Raw genomic sequence first — 13,664 nt, 5'->3', positions numbered from 1 at the left:
TATAAATATCTTCTGTACTTTTCTATCCTCATGTTCATACCACACTCTTTTGGTTAATGCGAAAATAGAGTAACTCACAATCAATTAGTGTATGTCTTTTAAATTGACTTTTTAATGATCATTTGGCTATCCAATACTTTTTAAATGTAAGACATATTTTATTATTTATTTTAAAATGAATTTTATTTTAGTATAATTTAAACACATACCATTTAGAAAACACCAAGGAAAATTTATGTACAAAAGTTGATGCTATTGCATTTGGATAAAGTTGACGAGTTCCTCCTACTCACTTAGCCCAGGAAATACCACCAAGGAAACCTAATATATTGGAATAGATGTTGTGGAGTTTGGCCCCCAGTTTGATAGCTCTCAGAGTTAACCTGAAGTTGTCAATGATTAGAACTAGATGGGAAATTTCATTGGTTCCCCTGAAACTGTTTAGACTCCTTACACATATTCTATCTATTTTTTAAGCAGACTGTCATTTCCTAGGTCCAAATATTCTGGAATAGTCTGCAGTGCTAATCTTGCAAACAAAATATCAATCCCTAAGCTATCAAAACACAGTTTGATAACTGGCACAAATGCCTCAACAGCTCCTAAATCTTTCACTTCTTCCTGTAATTTCAATTTATAGAATGAGGTGAAAAAGTCACTTCAATCAATCTCTCTTGGTGCAACACACAACACATCAATATTGGTAACTTTTGTATATATTCCTAATCTGTAAGATCCAAGTGTAAAAATATTTTCCTCCAACATTTTCAATCACAGATTGTGGAAGATTCTTGCTTTCATGGATTTCTTGTATTCACTCTTTTACCAGGTTACATTTTCCAAAGTTAAAGTCTTGCATTATTGTTCCTGTTACTCTTCAAAAACCCCAAAGGGCTTTGGAATCTCAATTAGTTTCTGTGTAAGTCTGAAGTCAGTCTCCTTTTGGGTCCACTAAACTGATAGCACAGAACGCTGTAGTGCTTCTGTAGTGGCTGTGTTTGTTCTGATTCCTGTGTTGTTACTGGAAATGATATCATCTCCAGCGCAGGCACCACGCAGTCACTTCCCCAGTACAACAGTTGTCACCGAGGACCTGGACACGATGCACTGAGCTAAAAAGGAGGGAGGGGGTTCTGCCTCTGCCCTGAGTCCAACTGCTAAATATAAGATATATTTTAAATGCATCTTGTCAATTTCTGCAAAATGACTACCAGACTTTGGAGGTGAATATTTTGGGAAAAAGGACATCTTACAAATTTGAGTCTTCCTATTTATGAAGATTGATCCATCTTTTCATTTGTCTTTTTTTTTTTTCCTTTCAATGGTTTTGGGAGGTTTTAAACATAGAGTTCCTACAACTTTTGATACATTTAAACCCAAGTATTCTATTTCCTGATCTTGTTTTAATGGGAAATGTTTTTTTATTATTATTCTAGAACAAGAAATTTTGTAGTTATATAAAAATGAAATAGATTGTATATTTACCTCATATGCAAAAATTTTAATACAATAATTTCTTAGTTTTTGTAGGGTTTTTTTTGTTTATAACTTAGAATTTTCTATAATCTTATCACTGCAAATAGAAATAGTTTTACTTTTACTTTCTAATTCTTGTAAAATTCTTTATTTTTTCATTACATAAGGTCTTCAGTCTTAAGAGGTAGGAACAGACATTCTACCTTGTTCTCAGTTTTAAGTTGAAAATATAGAGTCCCTGAAAATGAAAAGTTATCTTATGTGAGGCTTTTTTTTCTTAGTTGCTGATTATCTGATTGAGGGGTTCACGTCTATTCTAATTTTTACTTTTTAGCTTAAATGTGTGTTTAATTCTGTTAAAGATTTTTTATTCAAATATCTGAATAATATTCAAACATTTATTCAAATGTTTGAATATTACTCAAATATTCAAACATCTATTCCAATATATTAGGTTTCCTTGGTGGTATTTCCTGGGCTAAGTGAGTAGCAGGAACTCGTCAACTTTATCCAAATGCAATAGCATCAACTTTTGTACATAAATTTTCCTTGGTGTTTTCTAATAATCTAATTTACTTTTCTGTTTCTATATATTTTCATTTCCTAAACATTTCATATAAAAAAGTAATACAGAGCCTGCTGAGCTCCCAGGCTGATCTGCTGCCCTCCAAAGCCCCCTCCAGGTAGCGTGGGTCCTTGGGGGCAGAACAGGAGAGGCAGGCAGGAGGGGCCCTCCAGGAGGAGTGGGTGAGGAGTGGAGGGCGATTGCCCCGCCCACTCCAGCACGGGCAGCCTGCTGAGCTCCCAGGCTGGTGCCTTGCCCTCCAAGGGCCCTCCCTCCCATCCCAGCCACATTGGTCCTGGGGGCATAGGAGTGAGGCTGGGGAGATCAGGAGAAGCAGGCAGGAGGGGCCTGCCTGGACATCAGGAGGAGCAGGAGAGAAGAAGAGGGCCTTTGCTCCACCAACCCAAGCACAGGAGACCTGCTGGGCAGAGGTCTTCTGTCCTCTTCTGTCCTCTGAGACAAGGGATGGGGGGCACGCCTGGGACACTTCTGTCCCTTAAGCCTAAGCCCCACCTCCCACAGCCCCCAGGGCTTTTCCAGACGTGTGGGTCCTGAGCATAGGCCCCAACCACGACCCAAATCTCACACTTGTTTAGGCCCCACCCTCCACAGCCAAGGACTTCCCCCCCTTTTTATTCTTCTTTTCCCTCTTCCTCTTTTTTACTATTGTGGTACTGATGTACCTTCTAGTTGTTGACTCATCTACATTTTTATATTTATATTCTTTCTAACATATCTGTTAGTTTCCTAGTCTAATTTTGTTTTTTACTTTGTTATTTTTTTTTGCCACCCCACGTAGCTTGTGGCATTGTGGTTCATGAGACCGGGTTCAGGCAGAAGCTCCTGCAGTGGGAGCTCCAAGTCTGAACCACTGGACTAACAGAGAACCTCAAAACCCAGGGAATATTCATCAGAATGAGGTCTCACAGAGGTCCTCATCTCAGCACCAAGACCCAGCTCTACCTAATAGCCTACAAACTCCAGTGTTGGGAGCCTCAGGCCAAACAACTAGTAAAACAGGAACACAATGCCACTCCTAAAAAAGAAAAACAATGAGATGGCAAAAAAAAAAGTCACAGATGAAGCAGCAAGGTAAGCACCTAAAAGACCAAATAAATGAAGAGGAAATAGGCAATCTACCTGAAAAAGAATTCAGAGTAATGATAGTAAACATGATCCTGAATCTCAGAAATAGAATGGAAGCATGGACTGACAAATAACAAGAAATGTTTAACAAAGATCTAGAAGTACTAAAGAACATACAAATCAGATGAAAAACACAATAACTGAAATGAAAAATACACTAGAAAGAATCAATAACAAAATAAATGAGGCAGAAGAACGAATAAGTGAGTTGGAAGATGAAATGGTGGAAATAACTGCCAAGGAGCACAATAAACATAAAAGAATGAAAATTGAAGACAATCTCAGAGACCTCTGGGACAACACTAAACACAACAACATTCAAATTATAGGGTTCCCAGAAGAAGAACAGAAAAAGGGATGGTCTGAGAAAACATTTGAAGAGATTATAGTTGAAAACTTCCCCATGATGGGAAACAAAATAGTCACCCAGGTCCAGGAAGCACAGAGAGTCCCATACAGGATAAACCCAAGGAGAAACACACCGAGACACATAGTAATCAAATTGGCAAAAATTAAAGACAAAGAAAAATTATTGAAAGCAGCAAGGGAAAAACGACAAATAACATACAAGGGAACTCCCATAAGGTTAACAGCTGATTTCTCAGCAGAAACTCTACAAGCCAGAAGGGAGTGGCATGATATACTTAAAGTAATGAAAGGGAAAAACCTACAACCAAGATCACTCTACCAGGCAAGGATCTCATTCAGATTCGATGGAGAAATCAAAAGCTTTACAGACAAGCAAAAGCTAAGAGAATTCAGCACCACCAAAACCAGCTCTACAACAGATGCTAAAGGAACTTCTCTAAGTGGGAAACACAGGAGAAGAAAAGCATCTACAAAAACAAACCCGAAACAATTAAGAAAATGGTCATAGGAACATACATATCGATAATTACCTTGAACGTGAATGGATTAAATGCTCCAAACAAAAGACACAGGCTTGCTGAATGGATACAAAAACAAGACCCACATATATGCTCTCTACAAGGGACCCACTTCAGACCTAGGGACACATACAGACTGAAACTGAAGATATTCCACACAAAACGAAATCAAAAGAAAGCTGGAGTAGCAATACTCATATAAGATAAAATAGACTTTAAAATAAAGATTGTTACAAGAGATAAGGAGGGACACTACATAATGATCAAAGAATCAATCCAAGGAGATATAACAATTATAAATGTTTATGCACCCAACATAGGAGCACCTCAATACATAAGGCAACTGCTAACAACTGTGAAAGGAGAAATCAACAGGTACACAATAATAGTAGAGGACTTTAACACCCCACTTACATTAATGGACAGATGATCCAAATAGAAAATAAATAAGGAAATACAAGCTTAAAATGACACAATAAACTAGATTGATCTAATTGATATTTATAGATCATTCCACCCCAAAGTGGCAGAATACACTTTCTTCTCAAGTGCACATGGGACATTCTCCAGGACAGATCATATCTTGGGTCACAAATAAAGCAACAGATGATTTAAGAAAATGGAAATCATATCAAGCATCTTTTCTGACCACAACGCTATGAGATTGGAAATCAATTATAGCAAAAAACTGTAAAAAACAAAAATATATGGAGGCTAAACAGTATGCTATTAAATAACCAAGAAATCACTGAAGAAATCACTGAAGAAATTAAAAAATACATAGAAACAAATGTCAAAGAAAACAAGATGACCCAAAACCTATGGGATGCAGTAAAAGCAGTTCTAAGAGGGAAGTTCATAGCAATTCAATCTCACCTCAAGAAACAAGAAGTCTCAAATAAACAACCTAACCCTACACCTAAAACAGCTAGAGAAAGAACAAAGAAAACCCAAAGTCAGTAGAAGCAAAGAAATCTTAAAATCAGAGCAGAAATAAATGGAATAGAAACAAAGAAAACAATAGCAAAGATCAATAAAACTAAAAGCTGGTTCTTTGAGAAGATAAACAAAATTGATAAACCCTTAGCCAGACTTATCAAGAAAAAAAGGTAGAGAATGCAAATCAATAAAATTAGAAATGAAAAAGGAGAAATCACAACTGGCATTGTAGAAATACAAAGGATTATAAGAGACTACTACAAACCACTCTATGCCAATAAAATGGCCAACCATGAAGAAACAGACAAGTTCTCAGAAGGTACAATTTTCCAAAACAGAAGCAGGAAGAATTAGAAAATATAAACAAACCAATCACAAGTAATGAAATTGAAACTGTGATGAAAAATCTTCCAACAAACAAAAGCCCAGGATCAGATGGCTTCACAGGTGAATTCTATCAAACGTTTAGAGAAGAGCTAACACCCATCCTTCTCAAACTCTTCCAAAAAATTGCAGAGGGTGGAACACGCCCAAATTCATTCTACGAAGCCACCATCACCCTGACAGCAAAACCAGAAATAGGTATCATAATAAAAAGAAAGTTATAGGCCAATATCACTGATGAACATAGATGCAAAAATCCTGAACAAAATATGAGCAAAAAGAATCCAACAGCACATTAAAAGGATCATATACCATGATCAGTGGGATTCATCCCAGGGATGAAAGGATTCTTCAATATATGCAAATCAACCAATGTGACACACCACATTAACCAATTAAGGAATAAAAACCATATGATCATCTTAATAAATGCAGAAAAAGCTTTTGACAAAATTCAACACAAATTTATGATAAAATACTCTCCAGAAAATAGGCATAGATGAAAATTACCTCAACATACAAAAGGCCATATAAGACAAACTCACTGCAAGCATCATACTCAAGGGTGAAAAAATAAATACATTTCCAATGAGATCAGGAACAAGACAAGGATGTTAACTCTCACCACTATTTTTTTAAATTTTTTAAATTTTATTTTATTTATTTTTTTATACAACAGGTTCTTATTAGTCATCAAGTTTATACACATCAATGTATACAAGTCAATCCCAATCGCCCAATTCATCACACCACCATCCCCACCCCCCCACGGCTTCCCCCCTTGGTGTCCATACGTTTGTTCTCTACATCTGTGTCTCAACTTCTGCTCTGCAACCCGGTTCACCTGTACCATTTTTCTAGGTTCCACATATATGCATTAATATACGATATTTCTTTTTCTCTTTCTGACTTAGTTCACTCTGCATGACAGTCTCTAGATCCATCCACATCTCTACAAATGACCCAATATCATTCCTTTTTATGGATGAGTACTATTGCACTGTATATATGTACCACATCTTCTTTATCCATTTGTCTGTCAATGGGCATTTAGGTTGCTTCCATGACCTGGCTATTGTAAATAGTGCTGCAATGAACATTGGGGTGCATGTGTCTTTTTGAATTATGGTTTTCTCTGGGTATATGCCCAGTAGTGGGATTGTTGGATCATATGGTAATTCTATTTTTAGTTTTTTAAGGAACCTCCATATTGTTCTCCATAGTGGATGTATCAATTTACATTCCCACCAACAGTGCAAGAGGGGTCGTTTTCTCCACACCCTCTCCAGCATTTGTTGTTTGTAGATTTTCTGATGATGCCCATTCTACTTGGTGTGAGGTGATACCTCATTGTAGTTTTGATTTCCATTTCTCTAATAGTTAGTGATGTTGAGCAGTTTTTCATGTGCTTCTTGGCCATCTGTACGTCTTCTTTGGGGAAATGTCTATTTAGGTCTTCCACCCATTTTTGGATTGGGTTGTTTGTTTCTTTAATATAGAGCTGTATGAGCTGTTTATATATTCTGGAGATTAATCATTTGTCAGTTGACTCATTAGCAAATATTTTCTCCCATTCTGAGAGTTGTCTTTTCATCCTGTTTATGGATTCCTTTGTTGTGCAAAAGTTTTTAAGTTTCATTAGGTCCCATTTGTTTATTTTTGTTTTCATTTCCATTACTCTAGGAGGTGGATCAAAAAAGATCTTGCTGTGGTTTATGTCAAAGAGTGTTCTTCCTATGTTTTTCTTAAGAGTTTTATACTGTCTGATCTTAAATTTAGGTCTCAAATCCATTTTGAGTTTATTTTTGTGGATGGTGTTAGGGAGTGTTCTAATTTCAGTCTTTTACATGTAGCTGTCCAGTTTTCCCAGCACCACTTACTGAAGAGACTGTCTTTTCTCCACTGTATATCTTTGCCTCCTTTGTCATAGATTAGTTGACCACAGGTGTTTAAGTTTATCTCTGGGCTTTCAATCTTGTTCCATTAATCTATGTTTCTGTTTTTGTGCCAGTACCATATTGTCTTGATTACTGTAGCTTAATAGTATAGTCTGCAGTCAGGGAGTCTAATTCCTCCTCCTCCATTTTTTTCCCTCAAGACTGCTTTGGCTATTTGGGGTCTTTTGTGTCTCCATACAAATTTTAACAAGATTTGTTCTACTTCCATAAAAAATGCCATTGGTAACTTGATAGGGATTGCATTGAATCTGTAGATTGCTTTGGGAAGTAGAGTCATTTTCACAGTACTGATTCTTCCAATCCTAGAACATGGTATATCTCTCTATCTGTTGGTATCATCTGTAATTTCTTTCATCAGTGTCTTATAGTTTTCTGCATACAGGTCTTTTGTCTCCCTAGGTAGGTTTATTCCTAGGTATTTTATTCTTTTTGCTGCAATGGTAAATGGGAGTGTTTCGTTAATTTCTCTTCCAGATTTTTCATCATTAGTGTATAGCAATGCAAGAGATTTCTGTGCATTAACTTTGTATCCTGCAACTTTATCAAATTCACTGCTTAGCTCTAGTAGTTTCCTGGTGGCATTTTTAGGATTCTCTATGTATAGTATCATGTCATCTGCAAACAGTGACAGTTTTACTTCTTTTCTGATTTGGATTCCTTTTATTTCTTTTTTTTTTCTCTGATTGCCATGGCTAAACTATGTTGAGTAATAGTGCTAAGAGTGGACATCCTTGTCTTGTTCCTAATCTTAGAGGAAATGCTTTCAGTTTTTCACCATTGAGGTTGATGTTTGCTATGGGTTTGTTGTATATGGCCTTTATTATGTTGAGGTAGGTTCCCACTATGCCCACTTTCTGGAGAGTTTTTATCATAAATGGGAGTTGAATTTTGTCAAAAGCTTTATCTGCATCTATTGAGATGATCATATGGTTTTTATTCTTCAATTTGTTAATATGTGTATCCCATTGATTGATTTGCATATATTGAAGAATCCTTGCATCCCTGGGATAAATCTGACTTGATCATGGTGTATGATCCTTTTAATGTGTTGTTGGATTCTGTTTGCTAGTATTCTGTTGAGGATATTTGCATCTATATTCATCAGTGATATTGGTCTGTAATTTTCTTTTTGTAGTATCTTTGTCTGGTTTTGGTATCAGGGTGATGGTGGCCTCATAGAATGTGTTTGGGAGTGTTCCTTCTTCTGCAATTTTTTGGAAGAGTTTGAGAAGGATGGGTGTTAGCGCTTCTCTAAATGTTTGATAGAATTCACCTGTGAAGTCATCTGGTCTTGGACTTTTGTTTGTTGGAAGATTTTTAATCACAGTTTCAATTTCATTACTTGTGGTTGGTCTGTTCATATTTTCTATTTCTTCCTGGTTCAGTCTTGGAAGGTTACACCTTTCTAAGAATTTGTCCATTTCTTGCAGGTTGTCCATTTTATTGGCATAGGGTTGCTTGTAGTAGTCTCTTAGGATGCTTTGTATTTCTACGGTGTTTGTTGTAACTTTTTCTTTTTCATTTATAGTTTTATTGATTTGAGTCCTCTGCTTTTTTTTTCCTTGGTGAGTCTGGCTAATGGTTTACCAATTTGGTTTATCTTCTCAAAGAACCAGCTTTTAGTTTTATTGATCTTTGCTATTGTTTCTATTTCATTTATTTCTGCTCTGATCTTGATGATTTCTTTCCTTCTGCTAACTTTGGGTTTTGTTTGTTCTTCTTTCTCTAGTTCCTTTAGGTGTAACTTTAGATTGTTTATTTGAGATTTTTCTTGTTTCTTGAGTTGGGCTTGTATAGCCATAAACTTCCCTCTTAGAACTGCTTTTGCTGCATCCTGTAGGTTTTGGATCATCGTGTTTTCATTGTCATTTGTCTCCAGGTATTTTTTGATTTCCTCTTTGATGTCTTCAGTGATCTCTTGGTTATATACTAACGTATTGTTTAGCCTCCATGTGTTTGTGTTTTTTACGTTTTTTTTCCTGTAATGCACTTCTAATCTCATAGCGTTGTGGTCAGAATAGATGCTTGATATGACTTCAATTTTCTTAAATTTACTGAGGCTTGATTTGTTACCCAAGATGTGATCTATCCTGGAGAATGTTCCAGGCGCACTTGAGAAGAAAGTGTAATCTGCTGTTTTTGGATGGAATGTCCTATAAATATCATTAAATCTATCTGGTCTATTGTGTCATTTAAAGCTTCTGTTTCCTTATTTATTTTCATTTTGGATGATCTGTCCATTGGTGTAAGTGAGGTGTTAAAGTCCCCCACTATTATTGTGTTACTGTCGATTTCCTCTTTTATAGCTGTTAGTAGTTGCCTTATGTATTGTGGTGCTCCTATGTTGGGTGCATATATATTTATAATGTTATATCTTCTTTCTGGATTGATCCCTTGATCGTTATGTAGTATCCTTCCTTGTCTCTTCTGACATTCTTTATTTTAAAGTGTATTTTATCTGATATGAGTATTGCTACTCCAACTTTCTTTTGATTTCCATTTTCATGGAATATCTTTTTCCATCACTTCACTTTCAGTCTGTATGTGTCCCTAGGTCTGAAGTGGGTCTCTAGTAGACAGCATATATATGTGTCTTGGTTTTGTATCCATTCAGCAAGCCTGTATCTTTTGGTTACAGCATTTAATCCATTCACGTTTAAGGTAATTATCGATATGTATGTTCCTATGAACATTTTCTTAATTGTTTTGCGTTTGTTTTTCTAGGTGCTTTTCGCTTTTGCTTGTCTGTAAAGCTTTTGATTTCTCCATCGAATCTGAATGAGATCCTTGCCAGGTAGAGTAATCTTGGTTGTAGGTTCTTCCCTTTCATCACTTTAAGTATATCATGCCACTCTCTTCTGGCTTGTAGAGTTTCTGCTGAGAAATCAGCTGTTAACCTTATGGGAGTTCCCTTGTATGTTATTTGTTGTTTTTCCCTTGCTGATTTCAATAATTTTTCTTTGTCTTTAGTTTTTACCAATTTGATTACTATGTGTCTTGGCATGTTTCTCCTTGGGTTTATCCTGTATGGGACTCACTGCACTTCCTGGACTTGTGTGGCTATTTCCTTTCCCATGTTACGGAAGTTTTCAACTATAATCTCTTCAAATACTTTCTCTGGTCCTTTCTCTCTCTTCTCCTTCTGTGATCCCTATAATGCGAATGTTGTTGTGTTTAATGTTGTCCCAGAGGTCTTAGGCTGTCTTCAATTCTTTTCATTCTTTTTTCTTTATTCCGTTCTGCAGCAGTGAATTCCACCATTCTGTCTTGCAGGTCGCTTATCTGTTCTTCTGCCTCAGTTATTCTGCTATTGATTCCTTCTAGTGCAGTTTTCATTTCAGTTATTATATTGTTCATCTCTGTTTGTTTGTTCTTTAATTCTTCTAGGTGTTTGTTCTTTAATTCTTCTAGGTCTTTGTTAAACATTTCTTGCGTCTTCTTGATCTTTGCCTCCATTCTTTTTCCGAGGTCCTGGGTCATCTTCACTATCATTATTCTGAATTCTTTTTCTGGAAGGTTGCCTATCTCCACTTCATTTAGTTGTTTTTCTGGGGTTTTATCTTGTTCCTTCATCGGGTACATAGCCCTCTGCCTTTTCATCTTGTTTATCTTTTTGTGAATGTGGTTTTTGTTCCACAGGCTGCAGGCTTGTAGTTCTTCTTGCTTTTGTTGTCTGCCCTCTGGTGGATGAGGCTATCTAAGAGGCTTGTGTAATTTTCCTGATGGGAGGGACTGGTGGTGGGTAGAGCTGACTGTTGCTCTGGTGGGCAGAGCTCAGTAAAGCTTTAATCCACTTGACTGCTGATGAGTGGGGCTGGGTTCCCTCCCTGTTGGTTGTTTGGCCTGAAGCAACACAACACTGGAGCCTGCCTGGGCTTTTTGGTGGGGCTAGTGACAGACTCTGGGAGGGCTCATGCCAAGGAGTACTTCCCAGAACTTCTGCTGCCATTGTCCTTGTCCCCACGGTGAGCCACAGCCACCCCCTGCCTCTGCAGGAGACCCTCCAACACTTGCAGGTAGGTCTGGTTCAGTCTCCCCTGGGGTCACTGCTCCTTCCCCTGGGTTCCGATGTGCACACTACTTTGTGTGTGCCCTCCAACTGTGAAGTCTCTGTTTCCCCCAGTCCTGTCAAAGTCCTGCAATCAAAACCCACTAGCCTTCAAAGTCTGATTCCCTGGGAATTCCTCCTCCTGTTGCCAGACCCCCAGTTTTGGAAGCCTGATGTGGGGCTGAGAACCTTCACTCTAGTGGGTAGACTTCTGTGGTATAAGTGTTCTCCAGTCTGTGAGTCACCCACCCAGCAATTATGGGATTTGATCTCACTGTGACTGTGCCTCTCCTACCATCTCATTGTGGTTTCTCCTTTGTCTTTGGATGTGGGGTATCTTTTTTGATGAGTTCCAGTGTCTTCCTGTAGATGATTCTCCAGCAGGCAGTTGTGATTCTGGTGTTCTCACAAGAGGGAGTGAGAGCACGTCCTTCTACTCCACCATTAACCTCCATGTCTTTGCATGGGACACTCCCACTGTCCCCAAAGCCTTGTCTCCTCTTTTGCAATTAACTGATTCCTATTAATGCTTTAAGAGTCTGGCTTCATTTCCTTAACTCTCACCACTATTATTCAACATAGTTTTGGAAGTTATAGCCACACAAATCAGAGAAGAAAAAGAAATAAAATAATACAAATTGTAAAAGAGGAAGTAAAACTGTCAGTGTTTGCCGAAGACGTGACACTATACATAAAAATCCTAAAGATGTCACCAGAAAACTACTAGAACTAATCAATAAATTTGGCAAAGTTGCAGGATACAAAATTGATGCACAGAAATCTCTGGCATTCCTACACACCAACAACGAAAAATCAGAAAGAGAAATTAAGGAAACACTCCCATTTACCATTGCAAAAAAAAAAAGAATAAAATACGTAGGAATAAACTTGCCTAAGGAGGTGAAAGCCTTGTACTCACAAAACTATAGAACACTGATGAAAGAAATCAAAGGTGACATAAACAGATGGAGAAATATACCATGTTCTTGGATTGGGAGAATCAATACTGTGAAAATGACTACATTACCCAAAGCAATCTACAGATTCAATGCAATCCCTGTCAAACTACCAATGGCAGTCTTCACAGAATTAGAACAAAAAGTCTTGAAATTCCTGTGGAAACAAAAAAGACCCCGAATAGCCAAAGCAATCTTGAGAAAGAAAACCAGAGTTGCAGGAATCACGTTCCCCAACTTCAAACTATACCACAGAGCTACAGTAATCAAGACAGTATGGTATTGGCACAAAAACAGAAATATACATCAGTGGAACAGGATAGAAAGCCCAGAGATAAATCCATACAAATATGGGGACCTAATTTATGACAAAAGAGGCAAGAACATACAATGGAGAAAAGACAGCTTCTTCAATAAGTGGTGCTGGGAAAACTGGACAGCTACATGTAAAAGAATGAAATTAGAACACTAACACCATACACACAAAAAAACTCAAAATGGATTAAAGACTCAGATGTAAGACCAGACACTGTAAAGCTTTTAGAGGAAAACAGGAAAAACACACTTTGACATAAACCACAGCAAGATCTTTCTTGACCAACCTCCTAGAGTAACAGAAATAAAGACAAAAATAAACAAATGGGGCTTAATTAAACTTAAAAGCTTTTGCACAGCAAAGGGAATCATAAACAAGACAAAAAGACAACCCTCAGAATGGGAGAAGATATTTGCAAATGAAACAACAAAGGATTAATCTCCAAAATATACAAACAGCTCATGGATCTCAATATCAAAAAAACACACAATCCAGTTAAAAAATGGGTAGAAGACCTAAATAGACATTTCACCAAGAAAGACATACAGATGGCCAACAGGCATATGAAAAGATGCTCAGCATCACTAATTATTAGAGAATTGTAAATCAAAACTACAGTGAGGTATCACCTCACGCTGGTAAGAATGACCATTATCAAAAAAGCTAGAAACAATAAATGCTGGAAAGGGTGGGATGAAAGGGAACCCTCCTACACTGTTGGTGGGAATGTAAATTGATACAACCACTATGGAAAACAGTATGGCGATTCCTTAAAAAACTAAAAATAGAACTACCATACGATCCAGCAATCCCACTACTGGGCCTATACCCTGAGAAAACCATAATCCAAAAAGAGATATGCACCACAATGTTCATTGCAACACCATTTACAATAGCCAGGATATGGAACCAACCTAAATGTCCATCGACAGTTGAATATGGCACATATATACAATGGAATATTACTCAGCCATAAAAAGAAATGAAAT

General features: G+C 37.3%; 1 long non-coding RNA gene and 1 pseudogene across 2 annotated transcripts in view; both read right to left on the bottom strand.

The window, feature by feature from the left end:
- Nucleotides 1-13,664, bottom strand: part of LOC137212191 (uncharacterized) — a 214,822-nt gene that overhangs the window by 92,609 nt on the left and 108,549 nt on the right. The gene's annotated exons all lie outside the window — the stretch shown is intronic.
- Nucleotides 188-1,037, bottom strand: LOC137220073 (poly(A) polymerase alpha pseudogene; annotated as a pseudogene).

Source organism: Pseudorca crassidens, chromosome 2, assembly GCF_039906515.1.
Source record: "Pseudorca crassidens isolate mPseCra1 chromosome 2, mPseCra1.hap1, whole genome shotgun sequence".
In the NCBI taxonomy this organism is placed as follows: Eukaryota; Metazoa; Chordata; class Mammalia; order Artiodactyla; family Delphinidae; genus Pseudorca; species Pseudorca crassidens.
The sequence above is the reverse complement of the archived record's forward strand: the minus strand, read 5'-3'. Positions and strand labels throughout refer to the sequence as shown.